We start from the raw sequence: 21,176 nt of genomic DNA on the forward strand, positions 1-21,176 counted from the left end.
CCACGTGACCTTGGGAAGCACCGCAGAGCTGCTCCCTGGTCAGCGGATGGCGATGCTAACCCCGCCCACCGCACACAGGCGTGCGGGTGAGTCGCTAGCGCACAGTAGGGCTCCGTCCACACTGCTGCCTGGCCCTCTCCTCTGCTCTCCCGGCCTGAAGGTGCCACACCTGCCACATCTTGCCTGCCGTGTGGCCTTAGAACATCACTCCACACTGTACCTCAACTTTCCCACCTGTAAAATGAACTTAATAATGGGGTATGGTGAGGCTTACAGGAGTTAATATTATCTGTAAAGCACCTGGCACCTGGTAAGTGTCAAATAAATGTTTCCAATTATGGTGATGGCGATGATCCGGAAGCTGTTGATTTCCTGACCAACGCTCGCAAGCCCTCTGAGGGCCTGCTCCAGCCTCCAGCTGTCCGCCCAGCCTAGAGGCCTCCATGCTAGAGGGCGACCACTGCTGCTCCTGGACAGGGGCCGGGCCACCTAAGGAAGGAGGCCTCTGCCCCTTGCCCCTGGGCTGTGCCCCCCAGGCCTGCTTGGGGCTCAGAGGCCCAGCCAGTTTGGTGAGTCTGGCAACCGACCCGTGGGGCTCAGCCTGCCCAGCCGGGCAGAAGGCGGAGCGCGACAGCCGGCCTGGCCGTTCTGCTCTGGACGCCGCCGTCCGCAGGCTCCACCTGCAGGCTGGTGCTTGGCTCCTGGCTCTCTGGACTTTGTCCTGATGGCCCCTGGAAAGGCTGGGCACGGATGGCTGTGTTTGTTTTCATGTCTGACAGGTGATGTGTTTCCTGAAACTCCAGCAACTCCGGGAGCTGCCTCTTTGACCCACCGCTATCATATTTTTCCATCTCTGGTCTTACTTTCTTGTTGTTGTTGTTAAAACCAAACGAAAAAAAAGCTGTTACTCCAGGCAACAGGAGACTAGTGAGAACACAAAGCAGGATCAGGGTCTCAAGTTTCCTTTAAGACCTCGCTTTGAGTCCCAGCTCTGCCTCCTGTTCACTGTGCGACCTTGAGCAAGGAAGTTCCTAAACCTGAGCCCCAGCACCCTCACCTCTCACCCCAAGATACTGGTGGGATCCCCCCGCTCACAGGACTGTTGGAGGATTAAGATAAGGCCTGGAAAGAGCTTTGGGGGCACTGTCACCACTCACAGCACAAGTGAGCAGATCCCGCCACCAAGTGCTGGAAGAAACACTCTCAAATCAGACCCTCCCAGGAATCAGAGGATTTGAGAGCCCAAAGGCCTCCTTGTTTGTCCTAGAGATTAGGGAACAGCCCCTGTCATATGATCCCATGAACCAGTGTGACAGGTTCCCACTCTCCTGAGGACCTTGACACTTGGAGCGGGGACCGACTCCTGACCTTTGGGGGAAGGAGGCCAGGAGTTCGAGAACGACACAGGCCACTCCTGGCCAGACTGCTAAAGAGTGACAGCACTTTATAGTCTGTGTCATGCCATTACCCACTGTTTCACATTTAATCTCTACAACCCCCTGACTGAGAGATTATTATCCCCATTTAACAGATGAAGAAACCAAGGCTCAGAGGTTCCGTGACTTGCCTAAGCCACACAAGGAAAGCCATGATTAAAATTCAGGTCTGACTGAGGCCAGAGCTCTGTTGTCCTTACCTGCTGCCTAAGTAAACAAAGTGGATGGTGAAGCACACCCACCCCACCCTTCCGCACCTCTGCTGCCTGGCCCCCCGAGCCTGCCCCAGCTCCCCAAGGCCTGACTCTCGGCTTCCTGTCAGGAAGAAAAAGATCAGCTTCACCGATTGTGGCCAGGACATTCCTTCAATTTGGCTGATGAGGTCAAAAGATGTGGTTTTGCTTTGAAGCTGAAGCAGTGAAATTAGAGGGCCTTTGCATGAAGAATGGGGCCACTCTGCTGGGAGGGTACAGAGTAGGGGAAAAGCAGACACCTGGAGCCCTCCAGCTATCCCACCTGGCCCCCGTGCAGCCAAAGACTCAAGTTGAGGCTGAGCCATAGCCCCTGACCTTTTGCTCTCCATAGCTCCCTTCTTGACTGTTTTTCTTAGCAGGCTACTTGGGCCCCATGCAGCCCCCACTCACTCCCAGTGCTGGTTCCAAGGCTCACACATTCAGATTCACACTGCCAGAAAGCCCTTTGACATCACCTAGTTCAGTCCCCATTCCTCAAATGAAGAGACTGAGGCCCAGAGAAGACAATGAACCCCCGCCCTTCTGGGGAATGTGTGTGTTCAGTGTGTATGTTGGGGGGTAGGGAGGGGATTGGTCAGGACAAACAGTGCTTCCCCATCTATTTCGCATCAGGATACACGTAGAGAAGTATACCTATTTGTTCAGCACACCGGGAAGGGTAGATGGGACTACATCGAGCCTGAGGTAACTGGCCCACAGCTCTGTCCCCGAAGTTTGAGGAGATAACTATTTCGACACACCTATAACCCATTTGGGCTCATTGGTTGGGAAGCTCTAATTTAGAGGGACATTTAGGGACTGTGCAAGAGGCTTCAAGAAGCCCCAGATTCCAGGGGACCCAGTAATAGAACCCAGATCCCCAGGTGGGCTCTTAGGAGTCAGCTACCTTTACAGATCCTCTCCCAGCCCCACGGCTAGAGGCAGAATGACGAACCAGATCATAGTACGGACTTTGAGACAGACCTAAGTTCCAATCCCATTTCTTGGTGCGGTATGACTTCTGGCAAGTTTCTACCCACACTGAGCCTTGGTGTTCTCATCTGTAGACTGTGCCATCTAGGCTTGTCCAGGAGGAAGGCAGAACCAGCTTGCTCAACCCGAGGATGTGAGCACCACGGAGGCAGAGGACTCTGGGAAGAGGTCCTCTTAGGCCTCGTAGCAAGCAGGTTGCATAGAGGTCGTCCCTTGAGGTATGGGCAGACACGGGGCCCTGCAGAGTGCCCCAGGACGTCACCACCACCTAAGAACTGGAAATGGAGGTTGGGCAGAGGAAGACTGAGGAGCAAAAGGCACGTTTGTATCTGAAAGCACCTGCCACGTGACTGTTGCTTCACTCATCTTGTTTAACCCCCAAGCCCCAAGCAGGATCACTGGGGCTCAGGCGGGTGCTGGCACTTGCCCTGATCACACAGGGGACAGTGGCATAGCTGACGTTTGACTCTGGAGTCCAATGTCCTGCCTAATTTGTGATGCTGCCTCTCACCACTGAAGCCAGGTGTTAAAGGGGCAATGCCCGGGGCCCAGGCCCATAGAATCGGAGCATGCAGGGGTGAGGCCAGGCACAGGCAGGTGTAACAGACGCACAGAATTTCAGAATCCTCACCCTCCACCAGCCAGCTGCGCGGGAGGCAGACACAGAGGGCCAGGCTGAAACAGCAGGACATGCAACCAGGCCTAGCCCTCAGAGGGGACCTCAGAGGGGACAGCACACCTTGCTCCCAGAACAGAGGGCTCATGAGTCCAGAGGGCCTGCCCTGCCAGGGAGCTCCCGAGTGGCCATTCTCTGCTCAGAGCTTCCGTCCTGAGCCACTGCCCACTGCATTCAGTCAATCCCCACCCCAGGATGGGCCAGGGCTGGACACAGGAAATGAATGACTCCAACCCATCCCTGCCCTCAGGGAGCACCCAACCGGCAGGGGCACAGACATGAACATGAGCAGTTACGCACCAGAATAATCACAAGGCCGCACAGCAACTCCACCTCCCCAGAATACTCCCTCTGAGGGCAGAGACAGGCTTTTTGGAACAGCCTCCTGTATTTAGCAATACCAAAAGCTAACACTTCTGCACGGTTACTACTTGCCAGAGACTGTTCTAAGCGCTTCACGTGGCTCGGTTTATCCTTGGCAATAACCCTATGAGATAAGCGCTGCTTTTAACCCCGTCGTACAGCTGAAGAAATTGAGACTCGGGGTGGTAAAGGACTTGCCCAGAGTCACACAGCTGGGAGAGCAGGGAGCTGAACCCCAACAGTCTGGCCCATGCTCTACTGTCCGCCACGCTGCCTGCAGAAACAGTTATAAATGACAGGTAATTCAAATAACCCCGCCTAGGCCCAATGTATGCTAATTGGGTTTTACAGCCAAGCCTCCAAAAATAACTGAGACACTCTGGGGCCACGCGAGGCACCAATGGCTCACATACCCATCCAAGAGCCCAGCCAGGCAGGTGGCTAACAAAAGGGTGTGGGCCCTGAGCAGGGCGATTAGGTAGAGGGCTGGGAACTCTAATCAGGAGCCTCACATGGCAGCAGGCAGGCCCTTCAGTCACATCATACCCTCCCCTGGCACTGAGCTCAGGATGCTAGAGACAGGGCAGCTGTAATGCCACCTCCTCCAGGCAGCCTTCCCAGAACACTCTCCTGCACAGACCCTCAGGGAGCACTCTGTGGCAGCCCTAATTACCTTGAGTATTTAAGGTGGGCATCAGACAGACATGAGTGCAATCATGGCTCTGTCTACCTCATCCTGTCACTTACTTAACTTTTCTGAGCCTCAGTTCCCTAGTCTGTAAAATGGGTTAGTGCTTCCTGCCTCCCAAGGGTAAAGTCTCAGCACCTTCCTAGGCCTGAGAGCCATCTGGGCTTTGACGGGCAGAGAGACGGGTGACCGAGACACAGGGAAGGCAAAGTGCTGCCCACGGTGCAGGGACTTTCTCCACGGATCCTGGGGTGAAACCACAGAGAGGCGGGGTGGGGGTGGGGGTCCTCCTGGCTGAGACCCAGCTAGCGACAGCCCAGTCCAGGGGAGGAGGAGAGGCAGTGCTCTCTGGAGCCTCACCTCTCTCTCCTTCAGTTCTCCTCCCTCACCTGTCTCTTCGTTCTGCAGGTGTCCCCATCTCTGTCTGTGCCTCCCCTGGGCCCTCTCTCTGCCTCGTCTCTCCCGATTCCTGCTGTCATCCTTCTAAGTCTCTCCCTTTAACATCCTGAGAGCCCCAGCACACCCAGAGCGTCCGGGGCAATGTCGCCAGCACAGGCCTCGGACCCCAGCCCTGCCCGTGCCGGGAGCCCAGCTCTGGTGAGCGGTGACCTGGGAAATCCACTTCCACGGACAACTGCAGGGCTCTGGGCCCTCCGAGCACAGAACGAAGGACTGTGCCTCCCAGTCGGTGGGCCCCTGGTTCCCAGGCGGGGCAGTGGCTATTCAAGCAGCCCAGACGCTTGGCAGCTCCGGCAGGAAAGCTGGAAACAAAAGGGAACCAGCACGGCCTGTCAGGGCCCCCTCCCCAGGGCCTCCAGCCTCTCCTCTGGGATTGCTGAGTGGCCCGGGCAGCGTCTAGCCCCCTCCGGGTGGGCTCGGCCATGTTGGCCACGGCTGCCAAACTGCCAGGGCCTCAAGAGATGCTCTGGTTTGACTGCCGGGGTGGTGAGGAGGTGCGGAGGGGAGAGTGAGAGAGGGAGAGACTCCCCCGAGAAGGGAGGCTTCCCTGCATCCAGAGCACCCGCCTGCAGACCCGCAGGCCCTCTCTGGTCCCTGCAGGTAAGTCTGGGCCAGGCAGCCCCCACTCCGGAGCCAGTGGCCTTTAATCAGTTCCCAGTTGTGGAGCTGACAGAGCCTGATTAAAGGCCTCTGTGTTTGGAGCTGATTCTGTCGCTCTGCCCAGTCCTTGCCCCACCTAGAGCAGACACAGCTCAGGCCTTAACCGGAGCCAGCCGGCCCCCCTGCGGGGCCACCCCAGAGGCTGTCCTGTGTGCTCCTCTCCCCTGTCTGGTAGCCAAGAGCCCTGCCTCCCCTGTGGCCTCCTTGAGGGACCCGCCTGCCCCTGGTTCTCAGGCCCCTTCCCTCCCCCCACCAGCCATCAACACAGCCCCTCCCCAGACGTTCTCCTCAGCCTTGGCTTCCCCTGATTCCAGGACCCCATCTCCACCCCCACTGGGAGTCCCAAGAAGGCGCTGGCTGGGTCTTTATCTCCAGAAGCGGTGCTGGCGTGCTCAGAGCCAGGCCACTCAGAGTCCCCTAAGGAAGCTGCAGCAGGGAGAAGGGACTTGACCTCTGCCAGTGGCAGCTAAGTCAAAATGAGCACCCGGGTCCCGACTAGCCCCATGGAATCCCCTCCACTTGAGCGCTAGGGGCCCTGGGGAGGAAGAAAGGGAACAAGCCCAGACAGCTCTACCCTGTAATCAATCACTCCCCTTCCCTAAACCTCAGCTTACCTGTCTGTACAGTGGGGACAGTCCCCATGCCAGCTCCTAATGCAGGCTGGACACCTAGGACCCTTCCCGGGTCCTGGAGACCTGGTACCTGCCACCCTCTCCTCTACTCAGGGGCCTACCCACTTCCTACTCCTGATACGAGAGGCAAAGTTTAGCCAGGAATTTGAGCATCACAAGAGCTGGCAGAGAGGGCAGGGAGTGCTGGCTGTGGGCAAGTTCCTTTCCCTCCCGGGGGTAACAGCTCCTTCCTGTCTTAGAGCGAGGTGTGAGGTTCGAGGACCTACACACAGCACAGTAAAGGGAAGTGGGATGATCATCGCCACCGTGAGGAGGTCGGGCCGCAAGGGGCTGGGAAGAGGAGGGTGCCCAGATGTACAGACAGAGCAAAGTGGAAAGGAAAGGTTCCAGGCGCTCTAGGAAGGGGTCTGTGTCCCCAGGAGCCAGGCACGGACATGCAGTGACGCCACCGTGGTTTCGGATGGTCACGTAGGGCCTCACACCTGGCCTGGCTCCGGGACTCACTTCCCACAAGAAGAAAGGAGCAAAGAGAGGCGCTGCTTCTGCCGGGCGACCCAGCGAGCCAGGCCCAGAGCCAAGAGCGCACAGGCCTGGAGGGCCTCCGGGTGTCCAGAGGAAAACGGGACTGTTTGTTTCCAGGAGGAAACTGGGTATGTAAATGAGCAGCCACTGGCCTGACTCAAGGCTCCCGGGAGGGAGCCCTCTGTCACCTGGGTCCCATCCCCTGGTCTCCTATTTGCTGACTCTGTGTGATCCCAAGGACAACCCAGGAGATAGGAGCATTCGCCTTCTACAGATCTGGAAACCGAGCTCAGGGAGGCTGGTGCTGTGCCCAGCTTGGGTCACAACTTGGAGCTGACAGAGCCTGATTGAAGACCTCTGTGTTCGGAGCTGATTCCGTCCCTCTGCCCAATCCTTGCCCCACCTACAGCAGACACGGCTCAGGCCTTAACCCAGGCCTCAGGGGGGTCGGGGTGGATGGAGGCAGAACGTAGCCTGAGCCCACCGCGGGGCAGGGGGGATGGGCATTTCCTGAGCCCACCAGACGTCAGTGCTCAGTGTTCTGCACTTTGTCTCCCGCAAGCGTCACAAGTGGTCAGTGAGGAATATTTTTAGAAGGAGGAAGCCGGGGTTCAGAGAAGAGAAATGACTTGCTCAAGGTCACAGCCTGAGAGCCACAGGTCTGAGGCTGACCCATCTCCAGCACACATGGATTCAGCCACCCTGAGCCCTGCCAGGCCCGGAGGGGCTTGGACCCAGCCACAGTCCCTGCTCTCAGGCTGAGCTGGGGAGTTAACCAAACTGGTTAGCCAGCTCACCCAGGACAGAACCTGAGACGGCTGAGTTGGCTTGGCTAGAGAGCCAAGGCATCCCCGAGGGAAGAAGGTGGCTGGAGCCGGGCCTGGAAGAACGAGGAAGATTCAGGTCAGGAGATGGGAGGAGGTAATGGCATTCAGGCAGAGCCGAGGGCCCAGGCACCAAGGTGTGGGAGTCTGGAAAGTTCTGCACGGTGTACTCTGGAGGATAGGTGCAGTCCCCAGGAGAAGCCAGGGGGAAGCTGGGCTGGACCCTCCTCTGCCCACCACCAGGGGCCTTGAATGCAAGGTCTGGGCAGGAGCCAGTGACAGGGACAACCTGGACCACCCTATCTCCCCTCCCCATGGGTTCTTGGCCCAGAGCGAGGACCCCTGGTCAGCTTTCCTGGGGTCCCGGGCCCCTTGCACTAGCCCGACTAAGAACCCTGGGATCCTTAAGGCTGAGAAGAGAGAGGAGCCCAGAGCGCTCCCTCCCTGAGGGCCAGGCGCAGGATGGGGCGCAAAGACAACGCACCTTCAAGTCCCGGCCGAGCACCTCCTTCGCTGCAGGATTCTGGGCAGCTCACTCACCGCCCTGTCATCAACTGTGAAAATGGGCTCAGTAATGACACCCTCCCCTGCCTGTTTCACAGGGCGCTGGAGGGCTTCAAGGGATAAGTATGTGAGAAAGTTCCCACTGCCAGCAACTATAAAGCAGAAGGGATCATCATGGGAAATGAGGACTCAGATGCCCCAAGCGGGGAGTGACTTGCCCAAGGCCACACAGCCAGACAGCAGCAGAGCAGGATCTGAACTGGGTCTCGCGATAACTAGGCCAGGGCTCTCGCACTGCGAGATCTTGAATCCCAAGAGAGCTCTGACCGTCCTTGCATGATGGCAGGTGGGGCAGAGGCTGCCTGCCCCACATCCCAGCTCCCTCCTGCCCAGGACCTGCTGCCACCCCAGGCCTGGCCCGGCCTTGGAGTTTGGGAATGAAAGCCCAGCTTCGCCCCTTTCAGCTCTGTGACCCTGGACGAGTTGTTTCAGCTCCTGGACCCTCCGTTTCCTCATCTGTAAAGTAGGGAGGGACTGATAATGACCTCTGCCGGGGGAGGCCGACATCACGGCTGCAAAGGGCCCAGGGCAGGGCCTGGCACACACATCAGACGCTCGACAGGTGAGGGTTCTCTCCTCTCCCTCTGCTGTGCCCGCCAGGCAGAGCCCAGACTTGGCAGGAGAAAGTTTCCGGCTTCCCAGAAAACCTGCCCAGAACAATAACTGGGAACCTAAACGGGCTGGAGAACACTAGACCTCGGAAGAAGATCACGTTACTGAACAGCAGTGGCAGGATAAGGAGCAGAGCAAAACCCTGGCTCAGAGGCGGTGCGGGGGACCTGCCTCCCCAGGCCCCTCACCCGGGGTCTCCTGCGGCAGCCGCAGTGGGCAGGGAAGGCATTGCTGCTTCCGCACCAGACGTGCCTGGGAGAAGTCGGGGTGGGACAGGGCCAGGGATCCCGTACGAGAGCTCCTGCCAGCCTTCAGGGCATCTTTGCACATAGCAGGCCACCGGTTAGAGCCTGTTTCCTTTCCTGCAAAATGGGGATGGTGATAATCATTTTGTCCTCCTGCACATGACGTCCCCACTACACGCAAAACACATATTAGAGATGGGTAGTGGGGGGGGGAGTGGGGGATGGAGGTGGAAGGGAGAAGGTGGGTTCAGGCCTCACGGGATGAGTCTTTACCAAACGGGACAAGGTTCCTCCTGTCAGCAGCACCCGGCGCTAAAACGCACCACAGAGCCCCGCCCCGCCCCATTCCACCGCTCCGCTGGTTCCCGGGGCCAGCAGCTGCAGCAGCATCTCCCAGGAACATGCTAGAGATGCACGTTCTCAGGCTGCACCCCGGATCAACAAAATCAAACTCTGGGGATGGGACCCCACGACCTGGGCTTTAACAAACCCTCCAAGTGCCAGCGTGAGAACCACTCCCACAACCCACCTCCGACTCCGGGGAAACTTCCCCTCACCGACTCATCTGCCCACTCCCTGGTTTCCAGAAGGCTGTTGGGGAAGAAGGAGTCGCTGTGGGGAGAGGTCATTAAATAGTAAAGAGAGCCCATGATTAGTTAATGACACCGCAGGCTCCCAGAGAGGAGAGAGGAGGGGGTCAAAAGTCAGACTGTAATTAGAGAAAAACCTCCCCCACATCTGTCTGTCTCTGTCCATCTCTGTTTGTCTCTTTTACAGACACGCACACCCCGAAAGCCTGCTCCCTTCCTGCTGTGGGTTTGTCAACTAGCACAAGGGACAGACAGTCCCCCTCCCCTGCAATGGGGCCGGAGCCAAACTGGGGGCCGTGTCGTGGTGGGGGGGTCTGGTCCTCAGACCTTGGGTTTAAAACCTACTCGATGGGAAAGCCGCTTCTAGGGATTCACTCTGTGGGCTCATTTGACTTGAGCACAAAATATGCACACAGACAAGGGGTCACTATAGCAATGTGGACACTAACGAAAAATTCAAGGGGCCTAAATGTGCGACAGCAGGGGAACGCTCAACCAGGTCACAGTGGATTCGTGGGTGCTGTATCATGGGGCTGGGGAACGCTGCGGAAGAACATTCAATCACACGGAGAAATCCCCCCATAGGATATTAAGCCAAAAATGGCAGTACGGGAAGTGGTTCACGTGGTATAATCCCAATCTCGTGTGTGTGCGGTCTTCAAAAGCCAAAACACCACGCTGTTCACTGTGGTTATCTCTGAGTGGTTATTTCCTTTTGTGCATCTGTTCCTTACCCTCCAAAATTTTCCACAAAAACTCTTTCTTCAATAATCAGAAAGTTTAGGGGGACTTTTTGTGGCCATTTGGTTCAAATGGAGATGAAACTTTTTAAAAACGTCTCTTTTCCATTGTAGAATTGCTGGCCTGGGGTCCCCTGCTATAAGATCTGGTCCCTCCAGGGAGTGTTGACATTCCATGTGGTCTCAATGAGCATGACCAGGACCAACGAGTGGAAGCTAAGGGAGTGTGGGTTTGCTTGAATTCTGTGCCACATTTTTCTAAGAGCCAGATCTGCCTAGAGATGAAAGGTAGTGAGCTCTCCAAGCCTTGCAGTGTGCAAGCAAGGGCTGGGTGTTGTCCATGGGATCAGACTGGGCAGGTAGGTTGATTCAATGAACTGTAGAGCTGCTCACAACACCAAGATCCTGTGACTAGACACAAGCTCCTACCTTTGCCCTCAACTCTACGCCAGGAGCACCCAGGTCTAAGCTGGGCTCAGAGAGTCTGCCTGGGACCAAGACCACAGAGGACTAGGGCCCCTGCTGACCCCAGAGCTCCAGGCAGCCCTGAAAAGCTCCCTCAATCTAGATCAGGGACCTCAGCCTTTGGGGAGGAGGACTCCCCATCATTTCCCCCAAAGGAGTGGCAGGGGCAGCCTTTGTTCATCATCATCACTCTTAACCTCTGGCTTTTATTGAGGGTGCACTCTTCCCTGGGCCTGCCACTAAGCATTTCACCAGAATTATCTCATTTAATCCTCACAAGAAGCAAGGCTCTGAGCGGTTGAGAAACTTGCCTGGAGGCAAGCAGACGCTGCAGGGTAGAGCTGGCCCATACTTAGGTCTGGCCAACATCAATGCCTGAGGGGCTAGTAGAACCTCCAGGCTGCAGACACAACCCCAGGAGTTCCCCACGTGCAACTTGCAGGAATCCCCAGGGACTCTTGATATGCACACAGTTGGAGAACCGTGATACCCTGCTATCCTGTAGGGCTCCAAAAGAGGAGCCTGCTGCTTGACCCCACCAGGAGCGAGTGTGGGGCAGAGAGAAAGGGGGCTTTCGGAATAGACAGTAAATTCCTGGTGCCAGAGTAGCTGACACATCCTCCCTGCCTCAATTACTCTGCCACTGTGTGCTCAGAGAAGTGAGGGGTCAGGGAGGAGGGGTATCTGCGTGACCGAAGGTGACCCAAAGCCTAGACATCCACTTCCTGTAAAGCAATCCTCCCCCACCAAGTAGCTATTTCCTCTACGAAGGATGACATGTCATAGGTCCCATTGCAACAGCGTTCTAGTGTTCCATCTCCTAAGACAGTGAGTGGGAGATGATTTTCCAACTGTAGTATTGTGATGACTAATTGTAATTATTATCACCGACAAGTTAACATTTACTGAGTGCTTACTGCACACCGGGTATCATTGGAAATGCCTTGTATGTATCAGTAGGAACACATATTCCCCTCTCCATTTGTTTCCCTGTCAAGGGACCTCTACTGGGGAAACACCTCAGGCCTTGCCCCACCCCTCTGCTTCACTCCACGCCCCAGACTCAAGAGTGGCTTATCTGATTAGTCCGTCTGGGAGATAGGCAGGTCATGCTCGGCTGGGCCCCGCCCCTCGCTGAGCCAGGTTACCTGCCGGGAGCGTTCCACCTGGGCTGCTCTTTGCTCCTGCCACCTGGGCCTGCTGGGACACTGGCTTCTGTCCAGCACCGCCTGTGGCTGGACTGATAAACTCTGCCAGTTCCAGGTTAGACATTCAGCAAACCCTCTGGGCCCCGGATCTAAAGCCGCGTTCTCCGGTCAGCTTCCTTTTGGCGTTCCATCCTCCACGTGAGTTTAGCTCATTTAATCCTCAGAGATGAGGAAACTGAGGCTCAGAAAGTCTGTTAAGCCAGTTGATCTCAACTACTGTTGAAAAGCTTTCTAAACACCACTGAGCACTCAGGGTGTGTCCACCGCATGGGAGGCCAGATTATACTCCCATCGGTATCTGACTCTAGTCTCCCAGGCTGCGAGGCTGGTGTCCAAAGACACTCCCCAGAAGTCTTTGGGGCTTGACAAATTGATACTCACTTCAAACTGACACCCCACCCCTCCTTTGAAAAAATATGAAAAAAATATGATTTATTCACAACAAAAACCTCAATGTGATCTCGAGTTCATATAATACATTTTTATTTGAAAATGTAGTGTAAGTTTTTTATAGCTTTATGGTATGAGTGTGTTCTTTTTTTCTTGAGCATAAAAATAACGGGCTCACCGCAGAAGACTTAGAAAATAGGAAAAATAAAAAGATAATAAAGGTCAGTAATCTAATCTACATAATTATATATTCAGTGTATTTACATATATTCATCTACATTTTGGCTTTGTTGAGTAGGCTCAGCTATTCATTCAGTGTCTGCAACCGCTGGGACCTGCCCCTCTACGGCCTTCTTCCCCAGGCTGTCTCCATGTAGGACAATGGGCTGGGCCCCCAGGAGTCCATTCACTGAATGAGAGCTGGCAGCTGCCCTCTGTGGCATCACATGTGCCTGACTTACAAAAGCCAAGTATAGCAAGTGCAGGGTAATAGCTATAGTTTTGTAGCCCAAGAAGGGCTGTAACTTGCCCAAGGTCACATGGCAAATAAAGGATGAGCTGGGAGCAAAGCCCAGGTCCCCTGATCCCCATACTCAAGCTATTCCCAGGCTCTCCTGTCTCCCAAAGATGTACATTTGCTTCCTATTAGTAAAACTACCCAGACCAGCAGAAATATACACGGCACTTACTACATGCCAGGCACTGTCCTAAACGCTTTCTGAATGTCCTAAGTGAAACGCTTCTCAAACAACCCTACGAGGTAAGTACTATTATTGTGTCCCTTTTACAGATGCCGAAACTGAGGCACAGAGGAGTTAAGACACTTGCACAAGGTCACACTCAGCTGGTAAGTAGCAGAGGCGGGAATCATCTCAGGCAGGTTGATTCCAGAGTCTGTGACCTTGCGTGGGGTTTCTTCCCTACTTCCCTGGGCACACGCCCAGCTGGGACCCCAGGCAGGCTTCTGGAGCGCTTGCTGCCTGAGAGTAAGAAAACCAGGCCAGAGGTCACCTCCCTGGCCAAGATCACTCTGCAGCTCCACGGCAGAGCCAGGATTTGAACCCAGGTTTCCTAGCGCCCAGCCTCCAGTGCTTTGTCCACTTCTCCGCATCAGCCCTAAGAGCCCAGGCCCAGAATTCTGAACATGCCAATCACCCTTCAACACAGCAGGGAAGGTCAGGGGTGGAGCCCAAAGAAGGGGCAGAAGCCTCCACTGCAGGGCGAGAAGTCAGAGAGGAGAGTGGTGCTCCCCAGAGCTGCCCACCAGGAGGTCTGCATGGAGGAGGTCCCGATAGACTTCCTGAACAGCTCGCCCCATTTCCCCAGGCCCCAGCCCGAGTCCCCACAGGGTCATAGCACCTTCCACAGACAACTGCTGACTCGGAGATGCCTTTTCTGGCTCAGAGTTCACTGAAGGCCAGAGTGGCCCCTCACTGGGCTGGAGGAAGTTGAGCTGTTCCCCTCCCAGGAGGGTAAAGGCCAAACCTCGCAAGGGAAGCAGAAGCCCCAGCTCAAGCAATCCCAGGCCGCATGGCCCATTCCCATCTGCCTGGATCCAGGTTCCAGGAGTGGGGTGGACGGGCCTGCAGGGCAAGGCAGGAGCATGTGGACCCTGCTTCCTGGCTCCACCTTGGCAAGGAGTCACCAAGTATCTGGCACCGAGCTGGGTCCTGCCCACCCCCCAAGAATTCAGCCATCACTTCCCAAGCCACGTGCCAGGAATCAAGCGTACAGAGATGGACAGGGCAGTGCCCGCCCAACAGGGTTCGCGGAGACACTTTGTACATGACAACACAGCAGGACCAAAGCAGAAGGTACTGGCCCTGTGTAGACAAGCACAGAGGAGAGGACGAAGGGAGAGGAGGGGCCTGGGGAAGCCATTCGGCCCTCGACGCTCAGACCTACTTCCCCTCAGCAAGCTTAGAGTCACGGTGGGGAACGCCAGCCGCCCCCAGGAAGAGCATGGCCGAAAATGATGCACACACATACGTTGGAGAGGCCAGAGGGCCTGGACAGGAAGGAGGTGCTCGGGGAATGTCCCTGGGAGCCTGAGAAGTAGCTCGGGGAGCCTGACTCAGCACTAGGGGCCTGGCACGAGCCTTGAAAGAGCAGCCAGATGCAGAAAGAGCAGCCAGATGCTCTCAGTTGTCGAGTGCTGACCATGTGCTAGGTATAAAAGTGCTAAGTGTTTCATGGGTACTTTTTTGTTTCTCCTCAGGCCACCCTATGAAGCAGTTACCATTATTATCCCCATTTACAGATTGAAAAACTAAGGCTCAGAAAGAGTCACATAGCTAGGAATTTGCAAGGCCAAGATTCCAATGCTAAAGTCCAGCACTTCGCCACCATGCTGTACCCTCTCTCTAACCTGAGGGTGGGCAAAGGGTAGGTGAGGGTGCCGTGGGTGGGGGAACCAGGGAGGGAGAGCAGGGAAGTGGGACCACGTACTACCCATCTGAGGAGAGGTGCCGAGGCTGTGGTGGGTGTGTGCATGTGCGTTTGGGCATGCACACACGTGCCCTACTATACAAAGGATAGTTTCCAGGTCCCAGAACCCCGAGAGCTCCCCATTAGCACATCAGGGAAGGAAGCCCAGAGAGGAGGAGGAACTTGCCTAAGGTCACACAGCACACAAAGAGCAGAGCTGGAACTAACACCAAGGACCAGAATACAGGTCTCTTTCCTCCCTCAGCTGCCCCTCCATGTCAGCACAGAGTGAATCAGCTGCTGACAGGAAACCCACAGTGGAGGGGGAACCCCGGGAGTGAGTCAGGAACACGCAGGCCCTGGGGGACACTGGCTGGGCCTGCTACAGAGGCCCTGGGCCTGTGGTTGGCCGTCTCTTCACAGGCAGCTCCGGGGCCAGGGGAGGAGGGAGCAGCACGTCCCACATCACCAGACCATGTTTACCTCTGGGCTTCCCTCCCAGCTCCTCAGCCCCAGGCTTAGAGGAGGGGAAGCGGTGGGCAGGGCAGTTCCTGCTGAGATTAAACCGGCCCCCCACCCCCGGCCCCGTCCTGTCCCACGGAGGGGCCCTGGCCAAGCAGCCCTGGCTCTTCCCTCCCTTCCCGCCTCTCACAGAGCCAACTCCTGGCCGTTTGATGCTCTTGATTAAATCATAACCGCCCCCCTCTGAGCTTCCCGTGGGGCGGAGGAAGTGGGTATAACGGTTTGGAGCAGGGGGCCAAGTTAAAGCCAGGGGCTGCCAGCTGGCCCCAGATGCTCCAAATCCGAAGGAACACTCTGGGCTTGGGTCTGCTCAGCCGTGTGCTAGGAGGGACTGTCTAGTCCACAGGGGAACAGGGGTTGGGTCCCCAGAGTGGAGGGGGATGGCCAGCGGGGGCTTCCAGGCCTCAGAGGGGCTGCCCGCATGGCAGAAACTTCAGAGGAGCCCAAAGAAACCAGAATCCCGCCCCCCTCTTTTGGGAAACGTGCCGTAACTGGCTGTCTGCTGCCAGATACAGCAAGAGGCTAACCTCTCACCCCTGTCCTCCCCAGGGGTGACAGGCCAGGAGGCACCTCTCCCTACCCGCCCCACTCCCAGACCTACCAGCTGGCTCAGGCCTCTGCCAATCGGCCCAGATGCCTCCATCTCATGGGCGAACACAAGGCCTTCTTAGGTGGCACCTCCCGACCCCTCTGGAGCGCTCACGACCTTCCCCAGTGCCCCCCCCCCCAATACTGCCACCTTCCTGAGCCCCTGCTGTGTACCAGGGGCCAGGCAGGGCAGGGGACCAGAAAGGCAGGCTGGAACACCCCCCACCCCTCTGATGTTGCCTTTGCTATCTCTGTACCTGGTGCCCCTTCTTTCACTCCCAGTTGCAGATGTCCCCCAAACCCTCCAGACCCCTTCCTCCCTGTCACCATAGCCACGGGCTCATTACCACTGCTAGATCCCCCTCCCAGCACCCCTGGCACAGGCTGCCTTTCCTGAACTACCCCTCTGTTGGGTCACTTCCCTGCTCAGAAACCTTCAGGGGCTCCCACTTTCTACAAATTAATTCCGAACTTTTCACCTTGGCATTCAAGGCCCTCTACGAGTTGATGCCACCTACTGCTCCCACTACGCATCTCTGCAATCCCAAACTTCAGCCAGACTGAACAACCCAGCAGTTTCTCAAGAATTCCCTGAACAGGCTGTCCTTGCCTTTGCCTAGGCATTTTCCTCTGCCCAAGACACCATCTTCACCCTAGCTGCCGAAACCCTCCCGATCCTTAAGGCCCTGAAGACCCTCTAATCCTTTCTTCATTTATCTTCTGTCAGAGTCACTGGTAACCTTGCCTAAGAAGGTAAGCAACCTGACGCTGCGGACCTTGTATGGTCACTTGTCACTCATCACGTGGGGCAGGGGTGGTGCTGGGGAGGGCTTTCCGTGAAGGCTTACTAGGTGGGCACTGCTGAAATGAACATCGCCTCCTCCCTACCACGGGTACCACCTACTGGGCCCTCTCCATCCACACTATACCAAACTGTGATCTTACGCCACTTGAATGCTTGGAGAGTCTGCGGCCCCACGTTGATGCAAGCCAAACCAGGACTTGGGAATCCAAACACAAAGTCCTGCTCAAGTCTCACCGACTCCAGGAAACCTTCTTATCTCCTTCCCCCACCCCCACCCTGGTTTCTCAAGTGTCTCCCCTCTTCCAAACACCTCCCCTGCTCTACATACACAAACGCACTGTCTCCTCCACACACTGCAGCCTCCAATCAGGCTCCGTCCCATAGTATTTTCCAGCTGGTTCCGCGGTGTACAGCTTATCCCCCCAGAAGATGCAGGGGGCCAACATGCAGCACCCTCAGCGTTCTTCAGTGCTCAACCCTGCTCCAACAGACAGTAGAGGCCCACACTGCCTCTCAGCTCTGCCTCAAGCCAAGCATGCAATGGTATAGCTGGATTCCAGCCACCGGGGCAGTACAGACCCATGAAATCCCATCTGGCCCAGAGCCCTGGGTGGGAGTGATCCTCTCCTGCAGGGACATGGTGGGCCTGGGGCAGGCCTCATTGTCAGCCACTCAGGATGAGGGCAGAGCCAGGTCTGGCTGGTTTACCTCTGAATCCTCTAGCCCTGTCTGGCATATAGTAGGTACTCAGTAAACACTCTCTAATCTCATGCAATATTATAGAAAACCCAGCCACTCTCAGCTCCAGGTGACACACTCCCCAACTCTCAAATGAACAGAGTGATGTTGCTGGCGGGTGGCAATTTCTGGCTCTCACAAGGTCAGGAGGGGCTGCAGCCAGCCCCAGCCTTCCCCCCACAAACCCCCCCCCAAAAGGGCTCATTCCCAACAGGAAGCCAGCCCATCACCTGCCCATCCACATCAAGGCAGCTGTCATGTAGTGAGGGCTTGCTGGGTGCCTGGCGCTTGCTAAGCACCATGTACCCATTATTCTATTTAGTGCTCACTACTTCCGTTGGATACTGTCATCATCCCCATTTTACAGACAAGCAAACTGAAGTTTGGAGGGGCAGTAGAATCCAAGTCAGTTTGGTCTCAAAGCCCCAAGCTTTTGACCACTGAACTAGGCTGCCCAGCTACTGTAGCCAGCACAGGACACCCACTGCCACCAGAAAAAGAGCCCTTCAGCCTAAGAAATGAACCCTGGGTATGCGGCAAGAGCCCCTGGTGCCCAGGGCTTGACGCTGGGCCCAAGGTTTGGTGTTTTCCCTTTTTTTCCCACCCACCAGGATAAGAACTGTGCCCCAGTTTTCACCCCCTCTCAGCCTCTCAGGCCAGCTCACCTGGAAAAGTCTGACTGACCCGCTGAGTTTGCGACTTGATGTCTTAGAGGGCCTGGCTCAGTTGAGCTGTCAGAATTGTTGAGAGGTGGGAGTAAGGGGAGAATCGAAATCTCCCTGCTTTGAGCTCCCCTTCCATAGGACTTGTGCGTTCGAGCCCCATCCGAGGAACCAGTGTGACCTTTAAAGCAATTGGTTTCGCTCAGTCCCATTTTGCAGGGAGAGGAACTGGACAGCGCGAACACCTGTGGCTGAGCTGCAGCCTGCTCTCACCTGCCAGACCTGTCCTTCCGGGGTTTTAGCGAGAAAGGGCCACGGGAGCGTGGAGTTCACCTGGTTCAACTTCCTCCTACTGGAACCTACTTGGAGGTCTAGAGCCAGGTCGGGGGACGGACCCGGGGTCACATAGCTGGTGCATGGGGGAGCCGGAGAACTGGGGGTTCAGGACTCGGGGGCTAATACTCCTTCTCCCCACCAGCAGCCCCAACCTGTCACTCACTGCTTGCGAGAAAGCTGTCCGAGCCAGCTGCGGAAGCGGGGGCGAAAACTAACTTTGTTTCTGGTTGTTCGGCCGGCCTGCCCCGGCCCCTGTCCCTCTTCTTACCTGTTGGCTCTGCTTTAGCTCCGCGCTGCAAACCCTGCGTCGCCCGCTCGCTCCCCAGTCAGCGTCCGACTGCGCAGCGCTTGGCTCCGTCCCTCCGCTGTCCCCCTCGCGGACGCTGTTGGGGAACGCAGCAGCCGCAGCCAGGCCCCGCCCCTCCAGAGAACACGCCCCTCGGCTGCCCGCCGGCCCCGCCCCCAAGCCCTGCGGGAAGGCAGCTAGGGTCGGGCCAGACGAGGCCCCGCCCACCCGGCCTCCGCACCCCAGCCCGGGCAGCCCCGCCCCCAGGCCACACAAGGGGTGAGGCCCGCCCCCGCCCCCGCCCCCTCCCGCACTTGGTGCCCTCCAGCCCGCCGGAGCCCTGTCTGCTCCCAGCCCTACCTAACGGTCCCGCCCCTCTGCGGCCCTCCGCACCGGTCCGGGTCTTCTCGCGGCGGCGGGCCGCCCCCTGGTCCCTCCCATCGCCCCCGCGCCGCCCCGCCCCGCCCCTGGCCCTCCGAGGGGAGGCCACGCCCCGGCCACGCCCCTCCCCGCCCAGGCCTGGCCTCAGCGCCTTCCCAGTCCTGTGCTGCCCTGCCAACCCCAACTCGGGCGGGCAGCCCTGGGGGCCCCTACGCTGGTCTTCCAGGGCGGGTGTATCCGGGTGCAACCGGGGAACGGCGTGGGAGCAGTTTGCGTTCCCAGCCGGGGCCTCTATCGGGAGGCAGCCTGGACCCAGGCACTTTTTGAAAATGCTAACAGCTCCCATTGATTGAACCCTTGCCAAGGCAGGCTCTATGCCAAGCGCTGTGAAAAGTACTGGCCCTTGAATTCCCACAGTTCACGGGTACTCATGTTGCGCCCATTTTGCTGATGCCCAGTTTAAGGCTTGGAGAAGACAAGTCCCAGGCTCTGATTCTCACGGGGGGAGGCTGTGGTGAGCAGGATCCAGCCCCAGGTCCTGAATCACAGGCGTGCTGCTGCCCCGGCTTGCCTGGCCCAGCCCCTGGAGAAGTGGCCCAGGCCAGCTGCTGTTGGGGCAGTGCCCAGCAGGCTGACTGGGATGAGGGAGAGGATGTGGGTTGGTTGAGGTGGCAGGAAGGGATGTGGGCCTGCACCCTCAAAGCTGGCTTTTCCCCTGAAGAAGTGGCCCAGAATTAAGGTGGGCTGCAAAAGAGCTCTAGGTGGCTGTGGGGCACCGCCCTGCATCCCAGCCCTCTGCGCTCTCAGGCTCCAGGGGACCAGCCTTGGGCAGGTTACCTGGTTAATGACCAGGGCAATTCACCTGTGCTGCTGACAAAGCGCTTTCCTTCCCATTATCTCACTGGCATCTCACAACAGCAGCATTGTGGGGAGGGCATGATTATGACCGTTTTGCATGGGTGGAGCAGGGTAGGGAGCTGGATTCTAGCCCAGCACAGTAGTTCTCCAAGCGTGGTCCTTAGACCAGTAGCAGCGTCATCTGGGAACTTGTGTATTTTGAGGCCCCATCTCAGTCCTACTGAAGGGGAAACTGTGGGGCAACTTGTTTTAATAAGGCCTCCAGGTGATTCTGAATCACACTCAAGTTTGAACCACTGCTGAGCAAACTGTAAAGAAGGTAGGGTGGTCTGAGAATCACACTGACCTAGGTAGCCTCCTCCCAGCTTTTTAACCCAAGGCGAGGCGAGGTATTTAACCTCTCTAGGATGAGCCCTTAAACAGGGAATAATAGTAACAGCAATAACGATAATACCAGTCTTGAGGGTGGCTGTTGAAGATTCAGTGTGACGGGGACAGTGTGACGGGTACGGCCCACTGCTTGCACGTGTGCATGCTCAAGAATTGTCCTCTTCCCAGTAAAATGTATCCTGCGCAGAAGCTCCACACCAAGCTGGGGGAGTGGGGCTGGGGAATGCTTTAAACTCAGTAGCGTCCCATTTGGTTGTCCTTCCCACAGAGGGACACCATCTATCCTGCAAGAGGGCAAGATCCTAATAAAATCCCAAATGATGTGGGTTCTGGTCCAGGGTCCACATTTTGAGAATCACTGTGCTATCCTGTCATGAGCTGGGTTCTAGCTCCTTACCCTACCCAACCCATGCAAAATGGGCAGAAAATACCCTCCTCTTCCACCCTGCTTCCTACCCTCTCCCTCCAGGCTGGAGTGTTTTGATGGTGACTGGCAACTGCAAAACAGCTGGATCCTGTCAGTCCTCTCCCCGCATGTAGACATTCCCTCGCGTTAGTCCCATCTGCTACCCCTTGCTGTCTCTGCCACTCCAGATTAAAGATGGAGGCAGCTGTGGCAGCATGGAGGGCAAGTCTGTAGGCCTTCTGGAATCTCTGACATAGCCCCCCACCATCCTCTGAGCCCCACAGAATAGGGTCTCCCTGCAGGACTCAGCCTGGAGCACTGGACCTGTTGAGCAGCCCTACCCCAGCATGGGCAGCCCAAGTTAGGAATGCAAATCAAGGACCACCTGCCTTGTATTTAAACATTTAACTGACTATAAAATAAAATATATGTATCTTACCTTGACAAATATTCTTTATAATGACCAAGAAGATCGTG

The 21,176-nt window shown here is 56.7% G+C and overlaps 1 protein-coding gene across 2 annotated transcripts in view; it reads right to left on the bottom strand.

Annotated features, from left to right (window-relative positions):
• Positions 1-18,752, bottom strand: part of CD82 (CD82 molecule) — a 49,004-nt gene extending 30,252 nt beyond the window's left edge. Inside the window, exon 1 of one of the 2 annotated variants that reach the window (XM_012655336.1) lies at positions 18,647-18,752. The gene's annotated coding sequence lies outside the window, so the exon portion shown is untranslated. Of the gene's footprint in view, positions 1-18,045; positions 18,091-18,646 lie in introns of those variants that run through there. The other variant, XM_012655337.1, reaches the window with a different exon arrangement.
• Between the last annotated feature and the right edge of the window lie 2,424 nt (positions 18,753-21,176).

Source organism: Propithecus coquereli, unplaced genomic scaffold (genome assembly GCF_000956105.1).
Source record: "Propithecus coquereli isolate 6110/MARCELLA unplaced genomic scaffold, Pcoq_1.0 Scaffold470, whole genome shotgun sequence".
NCBI lineage: Eukaryota > Metazoa > Chordata > Mammalia > Primates > Indriidae > Propithecus > Propithecus coquereli.